We start from the raw sequence: 10170 nt of genomic DNA, 5'->3' as shown, positions 1-10170 counted from the left end.
AAAAAAAAAAAAAAAAAAAGAAAGAAAGAAAGAAGCCCTGATTGATATCAAGGGAGATTTGAAGCTGTAATTTCAGCAAAACCTTTTGCATAATTCGTGGCTAGGGCTAAAAAGTATAGTCAGAAAGCCACTCCCTATGTCAATCTATTTCTTGCCTTGAAATGACTCTTAGGGATGACAGCATTGTGAAGTTATAAATGTTTACTAGCAACAGGAAATATTAGACTATAAAACTCACTAGCAAATAAATTAATAAATTTAGAAAATCACAATCAAATTCATAATACATTAATGCTAACAAAATACTTAAAATCATAACAATTTGTTAAGAGTTATAGGATATGAAGAAATATAAATTATGATATCAAAAAGGTGGGGGTATCAAAGTGTAGGATATTGGGGATGTGTTTGTGTGCGTGTATGCATGTGTGTGCGAGTGGTTGTGTGTACATGCATATACTTTTGGACACACTGGTATTCATGAAGTGGGCAGAGAATTCTTAATAACATTCCACTCTCATTTTTTGAGACAGAATTTCTCACTGAACTTGATGCTCACCTATTCAGCAAGACTAGCTGGCCAGCAAGCCCCAGAGATCCCTCTGACTACACCATACTAAACTCCAACAGCTGGAGTTACAGACATGTGCACCATCCTGAGCTTTAGTATGTGTTCTGGAGACCTGCACTCGGGTCCTCATGTTTGTGCACAAACCCTTTAATGTCTGGGCCACCTGTCTTCCTAGCCCAGCTAAGTAATTTTGTGTGACATAATTTGTTATCCACTTGTTGGCCTGGCATAATTGTTATTAGATGTTTTATGTAAGCTTCATGGTAACCACAAAACAAAAGTCTATGGGAGGTTTACAAGAGACGTTGGCACTGAAAAAAAAAAAACAAGCCTTTATAATCTGAAGCTGGAGTCTAGTGTTTAAATCACTATTATACCCTGATTTGGATAAAGAGCATGAAACAATTAGATTACATTGCTTTTACTAAAGTAACTGAGTTGGTAATATTAAGAGCTATTATTGTTCATTAACAATATTTTGTGGGAGCAGAATATTTTTGTATTAAAATACATAAATTTCAAGTCTATAGATAAAATATTTACTGTATCTTTGCTTTGATTCTCTTCTTTCTTTTGCTCTGGGGCTTGAACCCACAGCTTTACACAAATAAGACAAGCAAGCACTCTGCCATCCAGCTATGCCTGCTCTCTGTCTTTGAGTTCTGAAAGATTTCCTTTTCACCTGCTTTAAAATCTGCGTAAAAAATAGTGCAGCGGTATGCCTGCTTACAAACAATTACTATAGGTTAGAGCAATATGTTTACTGATAAAAGTGCAATCAAAGGATTTGGTGAGCATTATTCCAGAGTGGTTTTTCTCATTTATGACTCAGGAAGTAGACTTCTGGCTGAGGTGTGCATGCTGCAGCCAAAAGAACTGAATTTGGGCATGATGGGCTGAGACCTAGAACCTGCCTTTCTCCTGGGTAGCCACTGGTTCCAGAGGCTCAGGGCCTTCCTGTGGAGAAGCAGCAGGAGACAGGCAGGAGGTGTAGCTGTGAATAGCTTCAGGTTCAAGCCACCTGCCTCCTATGAAGCCTACTTTATTCAAGAGCATGCACACCTGGTTGTCAGTAAAGACAATGTTTCTCAAAGGATGATTCTGTAACCATCCCACACCCTTTAAAAATATAGATTGTCCCAGGAATATTTTACTGTTCTAGGGGGTTCAGTTTGTGTTAACAGCTCTGGGACCATTAGAAGCTGTACATTCACGGAAAGCCTTCGTAACTATAATTTCAATTCACTTTTTAAAGGGGCATACAGGTGCTAAAGTGCACACAGAGGTCAGATGGCAACTGACAGGATCTGTTCCCTCCGTATGGATTCTGGGGACTGGAAACAAGTCCCTTTACCTGATGAACCAGCTCAACAGCCCTAGATGTTTAGAAATATGTAAATAAGTACTATAACTTTCAAATGTTTTATGTAAACTTCATGGTAACCAAAAACAAACAAACAAAAACAACCATCTATTGGAAACATGCAAGGGACCACAGTTTTTAAAAACAAATCTTCCAACAAACATCCTGCGGAATGCTTAGGTACCTCTGCTGTCTGGGACTTTGTGTACGGCAGGACCTAGTGTGTGTTGTTTTTGTTGTTGATCATGTGAGCTCAGACTACCTCAGATGTCCATCTTTGCTTTTCACCTTGTCTGAAACAGGGTCTCACTGGTTTCCCTGTGGTCAGGCCAGCTGGCCCACAAACTTCCTGAAATTTTCTTGTCTCTGCCTGCCATTTTACCATAGGAACACTGGGATTATAGATCTACTGCTGTGCCCAGCTTTATATGGAATCTAGAAATTGAAATTTGGGACTTTATGCTTGCATGAGCTTTAGTCATGGAGCTGTCTCCTCATCCCCACCACAGTGCAGTTTTAACCCCAGCATCTGTTCTTATGACTTAACATTCAGACCTTGAGGAAACACTTCTATGTATTGTTTGCCTTCTACCCTCAAACTCAAGGATGATCATGCTCTAACCTGAAAAGATTATAACCATCAGAACACTGATGTTTCTAACAGAGAAAAGCAACTCAATTAATGGATAAACCCCATCACAGAAAGTATGGCTACAGCACAGCCTTGTCTCATGCAACACGATTCTCACCCCATCGCCCATCTGGGGGCCGGTGGGGCTAACATCATCTCCTTGCTTTTCCAATGCATGGTTCTGGAGGCATGGAAGTAATCTTTGCAGAAGCTGTACCTGGCAACAAAAGAACAACAGGGAATATTGAAGCTGGGGGTGTAACTTAGTCATTAGAATTCTAGCCTTAAGGCACAAAGCTACGAGAGTGCTTCCCAGCACTGCAGAAACCAAGCATGGCATGTCTGTAATCCCAGTACTCATGAACTATGAACATGTCTTTAATCCTAGCACTCATGAACATGCCTATAATCCCAGTACTCAAGAGGTAGAGGCAGGAGGATCGATGCCATCATCAGCTACACAGTCTTCGAGGCCAGGTTGGGATACATGCGATCCTCTCCCCCAGAAGACCATGATGTAATTTAAAACATCATAAGTAAATCAATAAATATGCAAATCTAGAGAAGACATTCATGATTCTGATACCAATACTATACACTGAAGCCCAACTGTTCTTAAAGCAATAATATTGTAATAAATACATACATGCAAAACATTTTAAACTTAAATAAAAGTTAAAGAAAAATTCACCATTGCTTAAATTGTATGTTCATTATAATTTTCCTTTTCTTTTTAAATTTTTGTGTGCCATTTCACAAATAAATATAAAGATAGTTCTATGTTAAAATTCTTCATATTTATTTTGTTGTATATTCCTTGATGAAAATTCCCTTCAGATTTTGGACATTCTCTGGTTTCTAACCCTTTAAAACACAAATCATGAGAGAATATTTGCTCTGATAACACAATTAGTGATTTTTGTTGAAAAATGTTAAAACATATATCATGGTAAAGATACATTATAAATTATTATTTATGTGTTTCATCTTATTTCTCATCTAGTGATTATAAACTTAACCACAAAATATCTAGAAACTTGCAATAACAAATTTATTGTGTCAGAGACTTTCTCAACAAAAATCTTAATTTCATATAGATTTCTCGAGGCTGGAGAAATGACTCAGAGGTTAAGAGCATTGCCTGCTCTTCCAAAGGACCCAAGTTCGATTTCCAGCAACCACATAGTGGCTCACAACCTTCACAACCATCTGTAATGAGATCTGGTGCCCTCTTCTGGCCTGCAGACATACACACAGACAGAAAAAAAATGAATCCCAGGAGCAGGGGCAGACCCAGGCCCTACAGGTCCCCCTTTAAAAAAAAAAAAAGGTTTAAAAGAAAAATGTTCAGCGCTCACAAGTATCTGTAGCTCCAGCTCAAGAATCATATAGATTACCCCCAGAATAATGTTTTATTTGCTAAGACACATTCTCTCTAGTAGTATATTTATTTGATGCATAACTTGTAAAATTTAGGCGCATGATGTGTGGGCTTTTGACTATTTTCTTGTCTTAGGCTCCACAAACATTAGCTACAGGTCAGAGACAAAACAAACAAAACAGACAAAACAATGTGAGAGGCCTGTGAGATGACAGAACTGCTTAGGAGCCCAAGATTCTGCTTCAAAACAAGGCCACTTGCGACCAAGGCTGTGTCTGCTCTTACAAGACAACGCTACAGCAGGATCTCCAGGGCCATTCCAAGGCATACTATTCTTCATCTTCAGTAGGACCTCCTCCACTCTGCAGGAACCTGGGTCTGGAGAATGAGCTCTGAAAGCGAAGGTGAAGTGTGGCTCTTGTTAGCACAGGGTTGGAGCTGTGCAAAGCCACCCTACGCCAGGTGACAGGAGCCTGCTCGCTCCTTATCTAGGCAACATGTCACCTGCAGAGTGAAGAAAGAAGTGCCTCCGTGACTTTTCTGCTGATACCCCCACCCCCCCGGAGCTGCCTGGAAGAACGGTATCAGGACAAAGGCCCTGGAGTGAGGCCGCTACAAGTCCAGGAGGAGTAGAGACGTTTGAATACTGAACGATTCCTCTTATCCTAGACCTCAGGCCATTTCAGTTGCCCGTTACCCAGAGAGAACCTTTTCTTCTGGGCCTATGACATCACAGCACACTTAAAAATCACCAATGAAAACAAAATATCCAAAGACGGCTGATGGCTTCAGGTCACCGTGACTTTACAAAGGATTCCATATCTGCTGAAGGTTCTCTGAGGGAAGTAGCCAGTCTCCCCAAGTGGGGATTTCTCTCCACAAGCACCAAGGATTGCTTCACCACCACGCATACATACAAACAAGGCCTCTCTCCAATCCTGCTATCCCATCTATTTATAGGTACAAAAGTTTTGTACTAGTGAGTGGGGTGGAGGTATTAGGGGTAGAGTTTGGCATAGACCAGGGGAGAAGGAAGAAAAATCAGGACCTAAGTTCAGTGCATTTTTTCTTACTGTACTTCCCCCCACTTTTTTATTCTTTCAAAGGAAGCCCTAAAATCTCTCTGAAAACACAGAGGGTTTGGGCATAAAACTTGAAAAAGCCTGATGTAAGAAATGAAAATACTGTTTTTCAATCAGGCTCAAATTTCTGAAATAACGTTCTCTTTTTGCATGTTTTTTGGGAAGGATGTTGGTAATATGGTTACAAAATCTTTAGCAGACACATAAAATGGTCATTCTATGGTCTTTGAGTTCCCTCATGCCTGTGCACAGATGATTTGTAGATTGAGTGGATTTAGGCAATCTTTATATCAGATACCCTAAACCTTTGAGATGAGGTTTGTTTTGCTGTGCTTTCCTAATGGGGTTACAAGAGAGGCCAGGCCTATGTCTTTCAAATCAAATTCAATGTCTTTCTTGGCACGGGGCTTTTCATGCAGCTGCCCCACAAATAGTTATGATTAATTATTAAAAAACAGCAAAATAAAGTTTAAACTTTTGTGGGTGCTTTTCTGACTTGGGACCTGGTTAACTAATCAGCCAGAAAACAGTAATTCCTAAAAATTAACCAACATTATCCATTTACAAAGATATAGCATTAAAACCTAGACACTTAAAGATATATTGAAAACTAATAAGAGAAGGAAGGAAGGAAGGAAGGAAGGATGGAAGGAAGGAAGGAAGGAAGGAAGAAAGAAAGGAAGGAGAAAAAGGGAGGGGGAGGGATAGAGGGACGAAAGAAAAGGCATAGGAAAAGAAGAAGGAGGGAAGATGGAGGGAGGGAAGAGTTTTAAAAATACAAGCTAAAACAATGTACCAACAACTGAGCTGGTTCTCTATAAACACACACAGAAAGTCTCACCAGTGGGTGGGAAAGCAGTTTCCACAGTTTCTCTCCCAGCTCTCCAGGTTGTAGCAGCTTTTATTATCTAAAAAGCACTTTTCTTGAGTCACTAAGATCATCTTGGTACAATATATTATTTAGGGCATTGACTAAGTACTGTAAACACAGAGGAAACCTCAAATATAAGGACCAAAATAAGATGTTTATTTGCTTCTCTTAGTAGCTCAAAGTTGAGAGCCAGTGAACATTGTCCTCTTTTGAGCAAATTCCAAATGACCTGGAGCTGCAGAGGTGGCTCACAGGTTAAGAGCACTTGATGATCTTGCAGAGGACACAAGCTTGATTAGCAGCACCCACATGGCAGCTCACAACCATTTCTAACTACAGCTCTAGGGCATACAATACCATATTCTGGCCTCTGAGGGCACCAGACATTCACAAAATGTATATGCATGCATCCAGGGAAAAACACACACACACACACACACACACACACACACACACACACACACACACACACCACTGCCTGTTTTAGCTCCTGAAAATTGTTTTTATATTTTTACATAATTGCAAAACCTGGAAAGACAATATTTGTAGCATGGGAAGACTATGACATTCAATCTTCAGGGTCTACTTGAATAAAATTTATTTGATTTATTGAAATATACCAACACTCCTTCAACTCGTAGTCAAGAGTGGCCAATAGTTGCTTTTGCAAATAATGACAAAGTTGATTGATAAAACCTAGTCTGTGTGACCCCAGAGACTGAACAATGACTGTGCTGCCCTTTTACAGTTGTCAAATCCAGTGGAACAGAAGGCTCTCTCCCATGCTGTGAGTTTCTTTCATCTCTGGGGATGCTGTTGTCAGCAATGGTCGTGGTCTGCTATGCACTTTCATCTCTGGGGATGCTGTTTGCAGCAGCAATGGTCATGGTCTGCTATGCACTTCCATCTCTGGGGATGCTGTTTGCAGCAGCAATGGTCATGGTGTGCTATGCACTGGATATTTTTTCTCAAAAATCATACGCTGAAGCCCAATGCAACTGAATTTGGAAATATCTTTGTGATCGTTAATATTGGTTGTCAATTTAATAAGACCTAGAATTCCCTAAAATACCAGCTCTGACTGCTATGAGATAGTTTATTCTATACATGACAGGGATGCTGCACCCATAAAATCTCAATAACACAGTTGTCTAAATAGCCCACAATGATAGCCCCAGTTGACATGCCAATGTGAAAAGGGAGACACTCACAGACTCCACATCTAGAGGGAGAGCTGCAAGCAATCAGAGCTGCTGAGAGAGAAGATTCAGTCTTCTCCGGGGAGGCCAATGACCAACAGGATATCCAAGCTGTTTAGTCCTAAACACATACACACATGAGCAACACTAAATAAAATCAGTAAGAGTGTGTGTGTGCGTGTGTGTGTGTGTGTGTGTGTGTGTGTGTGTGTGTGTGGTTTAGAGAGGGGGAAGGAGAAAGAGGAGGAGGAGCAGAAGAAAGGTTAGGATTTGAAATGAAGTGATAGACTGGAGTGAACCTAGACAGAGGTAGAGGGAAAGGAGGCAGGGTGGAAATGCACTCACATGAGTTTTAACAATAAAAAGGTTAGACTTAAATTGAAAAGGAGACAGATTCTGGGCAAGAAAGAGCCATGAGCCACTGCTGCTGAGTTCAGTTTCAACTTTATATAAACCAAGCACAGAAAACAGTGCTACCTGCCTTTAGGTTGATCTCCCACCTTGATTGACAGAATCAGGATTAGCTAGTTGTTATGGTAGGTATACTCTTTTCCTTTTCTCCCTTCCTTCCTTCCTTCCTTCCTTCCTTCCTTCCTTCCTTCCTTCCTTTCTTCCTTCCTTCCTTCCTTCCTTCCTTTTTTTGTTGTTTTATTTTGTTTTTAAAAAACATATTTTTCTCTGTGTAGCCCTGGCTGTCCTGGAACTCACTGTGTCTGTCTGGCCTTGAACTCAGAGATCCATCTGCCTTTGCCTCCTGAGTGCTGGAATTAAAGACATAAGGCCTGGCAAATGGTCTTAATCTAGTTACTAGATTTAAATTCTAGTAGGATGGTTGTGCTTTAAGACAAGGACTACTCAATCCTTCCCTTCCCTCTCAACACAAAGGGAAGCCACTAGAAGTTTCTAGGCAAACTTGGGAGGGAAGGATAACCTGTAAGCTACACAGATCAACACAGTCACAGTCACTTCACTGATGCTCTTACTCAGATATTTTATACATAGATACTGGTGCAACTATAAGATGAAATCAGAGAGTCTAGATTGGGGAGTCTTGTGAAATTCTGGTACACACTGAATTATATACACAGGAATTAAAATTTAAAATCTTGTTATCTGACATCCATTAGATTCCCTAGTAGGCAGGGCTCAAGTTTTGCTATATTCATTACACTAAGTTCCTTCCTTCCTTCCTTCCTTCCTTCCTTCCTTCCTTCCTTCCTTCCTTCCTTCCTTCCTTCCTTCCTTCCTTCCTTCCTTCTTTCCTCCCTTTTGTCCTGTCGCCCTTATAAAATATCACACATAAAATAAAAAAATCTAAAATTATAATACTAATAAAGCTCTTATCTTGATTAGATGCTTTGTGTGAAAAAAAAATAGCTAATGTCCATGGAAAACTAAGCAAAGAGAAGGAGGCAGTTTACTAAATACTGTAACAGCAACTCCATCTTACCCCATATAGGGACCAATAACTTCCTTGTCACTGAAAATCTGAGTGCTGGTGCCCCTGACTTTCAGGAACATGCTTCTGAAACTATTGTCCTGCTTCTGAGTTGATAAAAGGCAAGCCCGAACATCTGCATTAGAGCCACAGACGGGACACCTGCCAGATATGACAGATGGAATAATAGGGAACGTCTTTAGAACATAAGACAGCTAGTAAAAACTGAAGAGTAAACACATTAGAACACCCTGGTCGTTCTGTGGTGTCTCTCAGTCTCATTAGAATAGCCTACACCTGGAAAGGGATTCCCCCAAAACAGAAAAGTTACTTCAAATTAATGGGGAGAAACCCTCTAGTAAATTCATTGGGCTAACCAGGTACTCAATCGAAAACTTTTAACTATCAATTTGTGTCTCAATTAACAAGACAATTAAGTTTCAGAAGAATTGAAGAGCCAAATGTAAACAAATTTTAACCATATTAAAAGGAAGTGTAGGGGGCTACAGAGATGACTCAGTGGTTAAGAGTGCAGACTGCAGCAGGACCGGGGTTCAGTTCCTGTCACCTATGTTGAGTGTTTCACAACCATCTACAGGGAATCTAATACTCTCTTCTGACCCCTATGGTAATTCCTCACTAATGTGGCATACACTCACTTAGCTACACACACACACACACACACACACACACACACACACACACGCACACCATGTAAAAATAAAATACATCTTTTTAAAAGGAAAATGAGAAAGAAAAAGTTCTTCAGTAAGAGATGTAGGCAGAGACTGCTCTTAGGAGACAAAACCAAATATTACAAAAATAAAAACTGATATATGGGTCATGCTTAAACCTTCCAGAAGACAAAGAAAGCAAGGGTAAAAGGGGAGCACAAAGTCAGCAAGACATTTATTATATGTAACCCCACATACGTACACACACATACATACACACATACACACATATACATACACACACAACATACATACACATACACATACATACACACAACATACATACACACATACATACACACAACATACATACACACATACATACATACACACAACATACATACACACATACATACACACAACATACATACACACATACACACATATACATACACACAAGCTTTCTAAATCAGTAAGCCATCTAAAAGAATAAGCAAATTCTCAAGCCACGGTGCTGCATATCTGTAATTTTAGAAGTAAGGGGTCTGAGCAAGAAGTCTCATGAGTTCAAAGCCAGCCTGAACCACAAAAAGTCAAAATACTTCTATTAACAATAATAATAAAGAAAAGGTTCTCAAACAATGAGAACCTTTTCACTATCTGTCCAGGCATATTATAAACATTGGACTACAGATACTGCATATTATACTAGGAAAGGGGTCCTCGGGGTGTCTGTGTATCATTGGGTTGGGGTGAAGTGAGGTGGGAAAAAGACTTAAAATGAAAAATAAATATGGAAATGTTGATTAATTTATAATTGAAAAACTGTCTACTTCAATTCTACTACCATGTAAGCTATTTATAGAAAAGATGCTTAAGCATGAATAGGAAGAATCATATACAAGAATGCATAGAAATTTTATAAAAATGAGAACTGGAGCGGAAATGTTTGTGTGGGAA

Source organism: Microtus ochrogaster, chromosome 16, assembly GCF_000317375.1.
Source record: "Microtus ochrogaster isolate Prairie Vole_2 chromosome 16, MicOch1.0, whole genome shotgun sequence".
Classification (NCBI taxonomy): Eukaryota; Metazoa; Chordata; class Mammalia; order Rodentia; family Cricetidae; genus Microtus; species Microtus ochrogaster.
The sequence above is the reverse complement of the archived record's forward strand: the minus strand, read 5'-3'. Positions refer to the sequence as shown.